The following is a 13,539-nucleotide window of genomic DNA, read 5'->3' as shown; positions in this document are numbered from 1 at the left end:
TGTATTTAAACGTGGGAGCATCAGTCAGCGCCGCCAGTAGCCATGACGGCGAGTGTGGAACACTCTTTTTCTGCCTGTTGGCGTCACATACTCGTAGCCCTTAATGTTTCCACTTGTTTCTTTCATTCATAGCGAGGGTCTTGTTCTGGCAGACTTGATGCCTTCAGGTAGTATGCGAGGGATTATTAGTCAGCTGCCAGCTCGAATAAGTTCACGTGCTATGTGACGCCAACAGGCAGAAAAAGAGTGTTCCACACTCGCCGTCATGGCTACTGGCGGCGCTGACTGACGCTCCCACGTTTTAAATACACACATATACCCCATAAAGTGGACGGGGGAATGGCCGCCGTGGTAGCTCAGTTGGTAGAGCATCGGACGCGTTATTCGAAGGTCGGAGGTTCGGTCCCTGCCCGTGGCAAGCTATTATCTCGTCCACTTATCTTTCTTCCCATTTACATTACATTTACTACTAATAACGTCCCCTATACTTTCCTTGGCATTATTGTCTGTTAGTTCTCATTAATATTGAGATGCTACTTGTTATTCAAGGCTATAGACAGCACTGACACGATCATTATGAAGATCCTGCATGCAAATGAAACTTCGCATAACTGCGATCTTAAACAGCCATAAAGATGGACGCAGTTAGTTGACAATATTTCATGCTAACTCAGTCTTGGCGTAATGCGCCTCACATTAGATCTTGTGTAAATATCCATTTAATCGAGCATGGAATAATGCCGCGCTGTGATTTGCGCACCAGTAACGAAGAAAAAGGTCGATAGGCGACCAACCACTGCAAAAGGAGTATAGTCTTTAAAAAACTTTAGGTCCGTATGACACTCGACCATTCCCTGTTTTTGAGTGGGTGTGGTTCCCGCGTGAACCGGTCTGTCATGCCCTGTTCATGCCTTATACCCCCCCCCCCCCCGTTTATGCCTGAAAACTGACTTCGCCTGCCCTTTCTAGAAAATGTTTCTAGAATGTGCTTTCGTTTTCGTTTTTCCATGTTCCTACTGTACTTCTTACCATGCTTTCTGTTCATTTGCTTATTTCTTTGCTCTTTTTTGCTAGCTTTCTTGGATAATTTTATTTTTTTCCTCTCTAAAGATTTGGTAGGCGTTCTAGCTCTATAGGTGGTAACTGTTAGCCTGCTCCCAAGCTAGTTCCTTTTTGTATTGTTTACTTCGTTGTGTTTGCGTAAATAATACTATTAGTAGTAATAATAATATTAATAACAGTTAGGAAGATATTTCTTACAAAAATATGTTTAGACAGTCTATAGGACTGTCTGAAAGTGGGCTTGGAATGACTATAGACTGTCTAAATTTATTTTTGTAAGGGATGAGAGCGAACGAACTTATCGCTGCTGTAAGGCAGTAATGCAGTGCGATAATGCTGATGCACAACACAAGGCAGTTAACAGACAGAAAAAAAAACAGTGAATAAGCGGAATGGGAGTATCGTGTCTTATTAATTTGTGACTTTTTGTGTGTAGAATTTAACAGTGGCTCTTATACTGGCCATAACGGCGCATCGCTTCCCAAAACACGGATGAATTTGGATTTTTCTGGAGTAACAGGAGAGTGCACAAATATTTATGTAGCTGCATAGATCGGCTGGCATGCATGAAGTTAATGAGGGAGTTAATCGAAGTGAGCGTGTCGTAAGAGTATAAACAGCTGCTCTTTTTAAATGCCGCAATTGTGAAAGTCACGGTCGGCCAACAGTTTTCTTACGTAAGCATTCCTTTTCCTTAACGTCGTATTACACAATGAAGAACGAGGGATGATAAGACAGCTAGTGTCGATGTTAGCCTGTTTCGTTCAACGCAAACTACGTTCTGCGACTGCCACCAGGGATACGGGGGCTTCCTGTGCGTCATCCGTGACCCGAATTTCCTACTCGGTTATAACCCGCATGCGCCGTTGGAACGTCGCGCAATTTCTGTTCATGCTGTAAATATTAATCGTAAAACCATTCTTTCGTTGTGTAGTTTCTTTCAGTTTTGCTACTCAGCCAAAAAAGCCCGTATTCTCGCACTGATGGATAAGAACAAAGCGAAATGAAACGACAGTTCGAGTCTGTGATCGCCGCACAGACAGAAGCTAAGCTGCCTTCTAATCCGATGGGGCCTTGCGTGCTTGTCGCCGCAGTGCTAGATTTATCGTGTCGCTTTGCGTGGTCATCAGGTCGAGGCCGTGCCGCCCGGAAGTCAGTAAAACGTGTATAGTGAACAGTGCCCAAAATAAAACCAAGTTGTTTCCCTCGTTTTGGCCCGTTCTTTCCTCGCATTTCTTCCAGGCACGCCCTTTGGGGCTATCAGGACGGAAACGACAATGTCACTCGCCGCATTAGCAAAATAGACACGTGGACTCCTCATCATGCCTGACAAACACTGCAGGAGTACACACAGCGTACATATATCTGGATCTTCCACCCGTCTCACGCAACGACCTTGACCGTTCGCTTGCGCGGAAGCTCCATGTTATTGCTGTCGGCGGATTATATTCCCCCATCCCAATCACTGTTTTCCCACTGGCGTGCTCTCCTACTCCGTATTTTGTCCTCGTTATGGCCGATTTACCGAATGCGATGGGCTGCCACGCGATATACGCCGCGAGGTATTTTTTGGAGGGAGGTCGTTGTGCCATATGCGGTTGCGGAAAACGAATAATTTGCTTGGGTGACGCTGAAGCAGAAATTTGCGCTGTACGTTCGGCCTAATCAGCTAAAAACTGGAAGAGGTAAAGTAACGTACGTGTTTTTTTTTCTTTTATTACATCGGTGCGCAGTGAGAAAATTTTTCAGACTACGCATACTTAGTTGTTAACTGGATTGTAAATAGATGTCAAAGTTAAGTATCAGGCGCTTCTTCTTTTTTGTTTTGTTTCATTGTTACGGGCTACATTGTGGGTAGATGTTTATTGCCTATATTTGATTAGCCTAAATGAAAACCAGCAGGTTTCTGATGCTTTTCTGTTGGTTTTCATTAATGTTGTATCAAACAAAGGAACGAGCCTTCGAAAATTCTTTTCCATCATTTATATTTGATTTGCGATATACCTGTATGGTGTTCTACAAAACAAACTTGTTCGTTTAGCCGTAAAGATGCGCCACAAGTTAATTTTCCCCTTTCCATTAGGCAGACCACAGTCAGGTATTCTTAGCAGTAATGCTCTTGGCATAATTTTGTTTTGAAGGCATTGTCGAACTGAACATATTGCAGAAATGCAACAGAGAAAATGAGTGCGGATACGCCAAAGGCGTTCATGGTGAACATTTTGCACGCAAGCTCACTTTGTAAATAAAAATGGTCTCTTCACTATAGTGAACTTTCTTTCGGGCTTCTACCTATAAATAACATTTTTCTGTGGATGGCACACGCTACTATTTTTGCTCATAATAATGTAACGGGTACACAAATTTAATAACAATTTGTCTACACTTCAGTATGATGGAACGAGCACAAAGTTCGAGACATATTCACTCACACTTCCTCAACAAATCGAGCTTTGTAAAGAGAAAATCATTATATATTCTTTATAAAAATCATACGAGCCATCTTCTCTGCATGTAAAGCCTGCATTTTTTATTTCTATTTGTAACAAAAGGACTCTTCATTAAAATGCCTTGATGTTTCAAAATAACAGCTTCCCCTACTACGATTACTAAGACAGTTGACCCACTGCAGATTGTAACAAGACCAAAATAACCATTTCTGATGAACAGAATGTAAACACAGTCCTCAAGACTCTAAAAACAGCGGCAGCTGAAAGTTAAAAAAATAACACTATTCACTTTGTGTGAAATTTCTAGGCTATTGTGCAGTTTTGCTAGATGAAGGGAAACGTAAGTTGCTGCAAAAACGCAGCAATAATGCGATCTTGATATAGATAAAAGAGCCCTATTCCCGGTCAGTAAGATATATAAAGAGCTTAAACAATGAGATTTGTGCTGCGTCAATATGGCTCAGTCAGCCAAGGTTGTGTTGCTCATGCCTGGATAGAACGATCGTATACGAAAATGAAAAACAAAAACAAGAAACCAATGAGGGTTGTAGCACGGAGCAGGGGCCGAGAATGAACTTAAAGCAACGAAACACAGAACATGAGAAATATTGACATACACCGTCTCAGGCCCCTGTCAAGCCAGCAGTATAATCTCTAGTCGGTAAGAGGAAACACCTAGTCTCACTTTACACGCCCAGCACACATGCTGCAGGCAATCATCGAACGCCCCAGCAAACAAGGATTGGGCCTTGCAGCCACCGTGACAAAGCTGGTCCAATGTACAGGCGCACTTTCGGGTTCTCGCGTGGGGGCACTAGGTCATACTGAGTAGAGCTCTGCACGGGCTCGGGCCTACCCGAAAGCCCGAGCCCGGCCCGGCCCGTGGGCCGGGCCGGGCCGGGTAAAGCAGTTTTCACGGCGGGCCCGGGCCGGGCTCGGGCTTGGAGCTCCGGGCTTAGGGCCGGGCCCGGGTTTGAGGTGGCGGGCTCAGGTCGGGCCGGGCTTGGACTTTGCTCAGTTCTTAAGGGGGCACTAAAGTGAAGCACTGAATCGGTTTAGGCTGATAAAGTGTACTCTGAGAACTCGAATGTCATTAATTTCTTAATCATAAGTTTATATATAGCGGAGAAAATCTAGGTCAAAGTTGCCTTTTTAAATTTCGCGCCGAAATATCTGGGCGGAACGTCACGGATTTCAAACTGTATTGGTCGTATTTTGGCGACATTCGCTCAACGAAATTTTCTGAAACTTGGTATATTAAGTCTACGGCCCGCTCTGAGGTCAATGTGCTTCATTTTTACCGATTAGAAACTACGTAGGCCCCAGTGGACGCCGTCGGAATCTGTGACGTCACGGCGCTTGCTGCGCGAATTTCAAGGTAGCGTCGCTACCAGCATTTTCTTTTCGCGCGTTTTCTCGCTCATCAACAGTCTTGTCGCGGCGAGCGTGGTCATTTTGGAATTTTAAAAGGGTACTATTCTTATAATAATAAAATCGTTTTTCTCTTTAGTCTCCCTCAGTGGCGTAGCAAGGAGGTGGAACGCCAGGCCCTCCCCCCCCCCTCCCTCCCCCCCTCGAAATTTTTTTTGCCATGGCACACAGGACAGAAAATGAGATGCGACATCTGCCTACCCGGCCTCCCTTCAGATCAAGGAGGTGCCGCCACCCGAAAACAAATTTCTGCCTGCATCCCTGGTGTCCCTTTAAGTGCGTTACACATACGTTGGGCATATATATGTTCCACATTTTATCTCGAGAAAAAAAAAACGCTTTTTTCATCCGGGGCAGGCTATTTGGAGAAGTTTTATGAGGGTCAAGTACTGAACTACTTTTGCTTCTTGCATAAAGGCTACCTCATTTATCTGAAACGAGTAAATAGACCAGGCGCCTACATAGTTAACATATCACTATTCGGTGGTTTATTAACTGCTTTCGCTATTATTTTATATGCCATTTGTTATTTTGTAATCGAAGTAATAAATGTAATATAATAAGTTTGTACCTCTAACTTATAATCTCAAGAACGATCACAGAGCTCCAAAGCAGAGAAGCGTTCATGAAAGTTCCAGCCTGTCACTAAAACGCATGCAAGGACTGCGCGGGGTATCGTTACATAGAATCCCTATAAACACACATTCTTTTTCCGTCACGGCTCCCAGTGGTCATGTGACGCGAGATGAACATGCACAACCTGCTTTGTGTGCCCACATTGTTAGCGTCTGAGCTTTCGTCTAGTTATGCTATATCAGGGTTATCGAACTCACCTCAGCTAACGGGCCGCATTCACGAAAATTTACTCCCTCCAGGGCCAGGACAGTGACGAAGCTAGGAGCGAGGATCAGGGAGGGAGCGGGGGGTATGTTGTACAGAATGTCAGCTCACGTTGCCATTTGAAAAAAAGACATTTCCCATACTTCATATATGGGTCATACGTGAAGAGGATTTGGCAGAAGGATTCCACCAACATATCGATCCCTATCTCCAAAATGACTAAATTGTTTCACTGTTATGTATCAATACATGGTAACTGCAGGGGGTGCCTCACGAAAAAAATGCTTTCGACCTGTCATGTCTATGTAGCTCAGGAACGTACTTATAAAAAAAAAATAAAAAAAAAATTGGACGAAGACCGTCTATGTGCTGGCCGCGGGCCGCTAGCAAGAGATCCACGGGCCGCGTGCAGCCGTGGGCCACGTTTTTGAGACCCCTGCGCTATATAATGCGAGAGCTACATGATACTGCCGCAACAGCGTTTGAATGTGTAGGAATAGTATAGGTCCACCGTACCGGGTGATGTCCCCCTTACGTCGAACCATATGCATCCAACGAGTACACGTCGAGAAGTTTATTCGCGCCTTTATAACCAAACTGGAACAAACCCCGCAATTAATCCGAAATCGCTTCGTCCACCTCCTGCCAGTCGTACCCGCGTAGCGCAATGGCCACCTTCTACAGGTACAACACCGTTAGGAAGGCATACACCATTATAATATGAAAAAAAAAAACGAGCATGGTACAAACCGGGCATAACATACACTGGTGAAAACTGCAAGGAGAAGCCCCGAAAGAGGAGTTTTACAGATGATGTTGAAGAGTGGCACGATGTTCGGGAATGAGAGAAATGAAGGGATGAGGTACAGCTGCTGTGTTCATTCTGCAGAGGTCCACAAATACATTATAACTTTGCTCCAGTGGTGGAAGATAAGAACAACGACTGCTGACTCCTTCACAATCTGCAAGGCAGATGTGCGCTCCTGCGGCTAGCGCAAGCAGTGCAAGAAACTTTTGCGCGGCTGGATATGGGATGCAACAGCGCATGGCGTGCTTCAAGCCGGAATCTCTTGATATGATTGTTGGGAAAATACCATGTGAAAAAATAAACTACAAACTATGCCACAGAAAACTGCACTAGCAGTGGCGTGATATATACGAAAAATATGCTTTGACAAATAGTTTTTTTCTTCGTTTGGGCTGCTTATATACGTATTTCAAACAGTACACGCGGTGCACACGGTTCGTTAAAATTTTTATCTAGGTTAGTGTATTTACATCGAAGGTAATAAATATGGCTTTCTTTCCCGTCTATTTCTCTTGCTGTGGCAAGGCGCTACTATGCAGCAGACAGGTGCTACTTATCCAGAACGGTGCACAATTTACTTTGTCGTTAGAGCATGCTTTAAATTTCAATGCAGAGTGCAATAAAAACAAAGTGAAGACAGCGTACTGTTCTCTGTCTCCACTGTTTTTATTGCGCTCCCTATCAAAACTTGACCCATGCTGTAAATCACTTTCCTTACTACAATATCTGCTACAAAATGCTCTTGATGATCCCTATTGTATGTGCAGAAAGAATACTCCCGCTCAACTACATGTATGTTTCCACCGTGTGCCCTTTTTTACAAGAAGTTACCGCAGGTTAAAGCACAATTGTTAGCGAAGCATGCACCAACAAAGCGTAGACATTTGCCCCTTAAAACACCTCCTGTCGATTCCATGTACGGGCAACACCGCCTAGATTATTGGCTCGGGCCCCTGTCGGGCCAGGTTTGCGGTCGGGCCGGGCCGGGCCGGGTATGCGAAATATTTTCTCGGGTTCGGGCCGGGCCCGGGTCTCGCTTTGAGTCACCGGGCCGGGCCCGGGCGGGTGAACTTCAACAAGTTCCGGGCCCGGGCCGGGCCCGGGCCGAGAATCACGGCCCGTGCAGTGCTCTAATACTGAGTAGCTGAGTAGATATTAGAGCTAGAAGCAGGCAGGACCAGCAACACTCGTCGGAAGTCCACTTGCTTCGCCGCCAAAAAGGGCAGGAAACAGCCAGCGACCCGGTTCGGTCTCGCGGCTACTTCTTAGTAAAGGTCAAAGGGGATCGTTTGGATGCTTTGCCGAAACTAGCAACTTTGATGAACTCGCAAAATTCGGCCGCGAACTCTAAATCTACACCGTCACGTTGGTCTGACTCGGTGGTACAGTGGTTACCATGCTCGGCTGCTGGGCCTAAAATCGCGGGTTTCTTTCCGGTCGCAGCACTAGCACTTCGGTGGAGGCAAAATCAAGGTGCCCGTGAGGTGGGCGCTGTCAGTGCACGTTAATTAAGGAATCTGATTGTCGAAATTTCCGGAGCTCTCCACTACGGTGTGCGTCATAATCAAATAGTCGTTTGCACGCGAAACCCCATATGTTATTACAAACCCTCATGTCTTGGTGGGCCATCAGCACAGGCAGTCTATGGGAGATAGGTAGCGCATACCCGCCACGGTGGTCTAGGAGTTTCGGTGCTCGACTGCTGACTCAAATGTCGTGGGATCGAATGCCGGCCGCGGCGGCTGCATTTGCGCGGCGACGAAATGCTAGAGGCCCGTGTACTTAAACTTCGGTGCACGTTGAGGAACCGCAGGTGGTCGAAATTTCCGAAGCCCTATACAACGGCGTCCCTTATGATTACATCGTAGTTTCGAGGACGTGAAACCCAAACAAATATTCCTATATAAGGTAACGCATATATAATACAGGGCTCTACAAATCACCCATGTACCTTCAGGGTTGTCATATGGTCATCTCCGACTCAAATAGAAATTCATGTGGTAAAAGTACCTGATGCGGGACAGCAATTTACCCCGCCCAGGTAGAATGACGGTCAACTTATCGAATGCCAATATCGCATAAATAAAGGTGCGTCAGTACCTTCTGAGGCATTCATACGGTTTGAAGAGGGATACTACTTATCAAGAACTCAATTTGACCTAAAAAATTATTTTTTGGCAACAGTAGGCTGCGATGAAAATCTGTGAGTTTCGTAGACGTTATTTATCAGCTGTACATTGCTCGTATATGTGTCTCGGACCGGGCTCATTTATTGAACATTAATGATATATGGGGTTTAACGTCCCAAAACCACGATATGACAGTGAGGAACGCCGTAGTGAGGGGCTCCGGAAATTTCGACCACCTGGAGTTCTTTAACGTGCACCTAAATCTAAGTACACTGACCTCTAACATCTTCATCTCGATGGAAAATGCCGCCGCCGGGGCCGGGATTCGACCTCGCGACCATCGGGTCAGCAGTCAAGCGCCATAGCCACTTGACCACCATGGCGGGGCTATTCATTGAACATTGATGATCGTAGTCGTTTTAGTGTTTTAATTGTTTCGTGTTTAGACTTCTTGATTATTTGCTATGTGAGTCTCAGCTGCATGAATTAAGCAGAAGCGGCTGTAGCACAGGCGACTTCTTTATGATTTCGCAGTTGATTTCAAAAATGAAGTAATAAAGAAAAGCCCATGCTAGCGTGCAGCAGTCACACAATTTCGACTCCTGCAAGGGCCAGGACAGAGGCAGAGATTGGAGCGGGCGGGTGAGGAGGCATTTCAGCAGAATGTCAGCTTTTGCCATTTGAAAGAAGGCGTTTGCCATATGTCATACAGCGTCATTCCTGAAGCGGATTTGACGTCTGGATTTGTCAAGCAAATTGACACCGATCTCCACAACTGAACTCTGGACGCCGATTCTGAAATACAGCGTTTTTGTTACATGGTTTTGTTTCAGCACATGGTGACGGCATCCGGTGCCGTACGACAACATTGATTGAGGCCAGTCGCGTCTGTGCAGCTCATGAACATACTTGTTAAGGAAATAAAAAAAATACATATGAGGCGAAGATATGGAGATGACTGGGTCGCGCCTGAGGCTTTGCTGTAATAGTTCTGCCGTTTGCGTCGCCAATGCACTGATTATACTTGCATAGAGAACTCGAAAACATTCGCTCCATATCTTTACCGCTCAATGTATTTTTTGCATTACCTGCTTAACATATTGTTCCAATAGGAACCTGTGCTGTACATGAATAAAATTCGCCGACTCGTGATAGAAAAGTGCTTTGAATGTATCAGTTCATATATTATACTTGACAATGACGACAAGCAAAACTATCCGAACGCATGTTGTTATTCCGACCTGTGCCCCCGAGAACGCAAAAATTGCTGCACTTTCATCGCAGGGGTGTTATTCCAACATTACCCAGCAGGACGGATTACTATGCATGAATGACGAGGGTGATTAGACGGTCAGAATCGAATGACGAAGACTTGCAAATACTGTGCACGGATGTCAGTATTTTTACAGCTGGTCTCTTTAGACAACAAATCCCGCTCATAGTACTGCACACGGAAATTCATTATCTCGACGAAGCGCCTAAAGAATAGTTATTCGTGTTTGTCGAGTCCGTCTAACACGGGAGCGTCAAATAGACTTACCAAGTTATGAAAGCCAGAGAATTCATATATTTGATCTTCACAGCGCTCATAAAGGTGTGCTCTGCTGCGTACATGAGGAATTTTGGACGACGTGGGCTTGAACGTGGTCCTGTTCTTTCTTTATATTGTCTCTTCTGGTGCTTCTATTCTATGTTTTTTTTCAGTGCATATGCCGCCAGTTAACGTGCCTGCGACGTACCACCAGGCATTTTCGTTCTTCTCTTATTCTGCTGGCGCATACATGACTGCATAGCGACTGTCACGCAGAAACTAAAAGAAAAGAAACGAAAAGATAGTGCAATGCTGCTCTTTAGATAGCCACCTACAAGGTACGCTTCAGTACGCAGTCGCAGTGGATAGCAAAATCGTGGCTCTGGGAAAAAATCACAGCATATCCACGGGGTGAATGATGATGAGTGGGGCGAAGCTACGGAGGGAATCATCTGTAAACCGTGAAACTCTTCCGTGAAATGCGCCCAGTACACAATATAAAGAGTGTGAAACATCGTGTGTATATTAAACATCAAACTTTTATTGTACTGTTGGTTTACGTGGTCCCTTCATTATCACTTGTGATCGGTGAAATGCAAGGAAGAAGTCCGCTCCCGAGCGAAAGAGCGACCGCATTCCCCGCTCGCCCTGTGCGAATTAAAGGCAAGGCTAGAGGGAAGACAGGACGCGCGTTCCACGACGCGAGGTCGGTAGCATGCCCAACGAAAGCCAACGGAACGCGATCGTGCAAGTGCTCCGGCTTCGCATCGCCTCATGGTTCCATTTAGCGTCCCAAAACCAAACATATTGCTCAAGGTGTGCCTTGCGTTTTTCGTAGAAATAATTTCTTTATCATTTACATTAAGACGAAAAGTTGAAAGCTCACTAGAGTGTATCGCCCGCAAAGTATGTCTTTTAGTGTGATTTAACTCTCGTACGGCAGGGTCCTCGCGCCGTTGCCGGTCCACCTCGCCCGTTGACGATCGGGCGAGGTGGCTAAATACAACTACTACTACTACACTTTAAGAAAAACATCTGGCGTTCTTTCGTTCTGCTTTTACAAAACATCTGGCGTCTTTCGTTGGTTTATTTCATCAATCAACGGCGTTTTGAACAAAATTTTTATTGTTTAATCACGCACAGGAGAAATCTCACCAGGCACTACCTTGGAGGTAAACAATGGCTGCTAATGGCAATGAGAGACAGAAGAAGTCGGCTTTTAGCTAACACTTACACTTCTACTTCTACTAACGTTTCCTACTGGAACATGCCAATGGCTGCTAATGGGGAATGAGAGACAGAAGAATTCGGCTTTTAGTTAACGCGCACGCTGCGAATTTTTCATTGTTCAACAACGCACAGGAGAAATCTCCCACCGGCACCACCTTGGAGGTCAAAGCGTAAGACTTGTTACTCACTACTACGATCACGACGACTACGAGGGACGAACGGGCGCCGCCTTAAGGAGCTTCGCCCCTAAAAGATTGTGGGCTACGGCGCCCGTCTGCATCGACTTCCGGTTCGAGACGTCGTGACGCCGAACAGGCACTGTGGCTAGTGCCGTCGGTTTCTGTGTGTTTCATCTAGCAGTCGCGGTTCATTTCTCTCACAAATTACTGCTTTATACTTTGGACTACTGTGCAGCTGGGTTGAATAACAAATGCAATCACTGCAAGATTGTGGTAAATGTGTGAACGGCCATTTCTTCATTAAAGTGGCGTGCACCTCCGAACACATGCATGTTGCTTCACGGCAAAAAGTGTTTTCGCGCATCTTTTGTGACCTGCAAAGATTTGTTGCGCATCATAGTTTCTTGAAATATCCTCCCAATCTGTTTTCATGTCGCGAACTCGTAAAATTATTTGCTTACTTTTGTGTGGCAGATACCACCTCGGGTTCGATATAGTGAATGGCAATAGTGAAATGTTTCTGACTCTAAAAGTAAAAAATTAGCTCTTGCAGTTTTCTGATTTTTCTTTAGGGCCGCTGAATCTTCCTGTACGTGAGATGTCGTTCTCTCGTGCACTCGGGTATTGTGTTTCTGCGCACTCAACATACATTTGTCTTTCAATTTCCACTGAATGGTATTGGCACTTCCCGCTTGCAAGTCCCTGAAATACTAAATAGAGACGCCATAACATGCAACGCGTTGCTTCAAAAGTGACTTCGATCGTTTTACGTTCTACGATACCAGGAACTGAGAGGCATTTTTGTTTCGTTGGGCTGTAAAACAGTAAAACTGAGAGCTGGGCGAGTTGGTATGAATTCGTGTTGAAACTTTTTTAGCGTGCAAAAAAGACGGAGGACACAGAAAGAAGGTACAAATGAGCGCTTACTCACAACTGATTTATTTGAGTGCATAAGAGCCGTTGGGCTCTTCCGCACTCAGCAGTAGGTAGGCAATGCAAGCATATTGTGTCGGCGTACTCGATCGGGCAGAGTAGGCGTAGTTTTGTCGGAAGTCTTTAAGTGACTTGAGAACGTACGTATGCTGTTCACATTTGGCACCATGTGTTCATATGTGTGAGCGACTGTGAGGTAGCCACCGTTTATGCTCGAATATACTAAATCAAGCTAATTTTTAAAACTATTAATGCGTACTTTAAAGCATAATGGTACACATACATTCGCATGCTGCGCTCCAGACCCCCGTCTCACCGTTCCTCGTGTTTGCATTTCTACTTCTCGTCTCGTTCTCTAAACTGCGAAATATGTTGTAACCATTCGCAAAATAATTCAAGAACACAATCACTGGACAACCGGTGACAAATGAGTCGAAGACGTGCGCGCGTTTCCTTCCCAATTACACTGAACAGCAGGCACCTTGAATGAGCGAAGAGAAAGGCCTCGAACCGGAAGTACCGTAGCATGCGACGCTTTGTTTCGCTATCGACCTATTTCTCATGATTCCCGTCACTTCACTTTTTTAACACGAGAGTGTTTTATGCCGGGATCGACCAAGATCTCACTGACGTATTTCCGCCACGGATATCCAAAGTAAAATAAAATGACAAAGTAAAATCATAGTAAAAAGTTTCGTTACCTTGGATGACCCGGGAGTCGAATCCACGACCTCTCGGTCGGTGACGACGGGAGCCGAGCGCTCTAAACATTGTGCCACCGACGCGCATGCATGCGGCTCCACAAACGAGTCTTACATATCTCTCATACCTCCTCCCTTTCCCGTGACGTTGCTTCATGGGGGAGGCGGTGTCGCCGTCTGGAATCGGTGAAGTGAAGTAGTACCGCATCACAGCTCCGGCAACGCGCGGTTGCTTCCCCTCTCGC

Source organism: Rhipicephalus sanguineus, chromosome 3, assembly GCF_013339695.2.
Source record: "Rhipicephalus sanguineus isolate Rsan-2018 chromosome 3, BIME_Rsan_1.4, whole genome shotgun sequence".
In the NCBI taxonomy this organism is placed as follows: domain Eukaryota; kingdom Metazoa; phylum Arthropoda; class Arachnida; order Ixodida; family Ixodidae; genus Rhipicephalus; species Rhipicephalus sanguineus.
Note: the sequence above shows the minus strand (reverse complement) of the source record.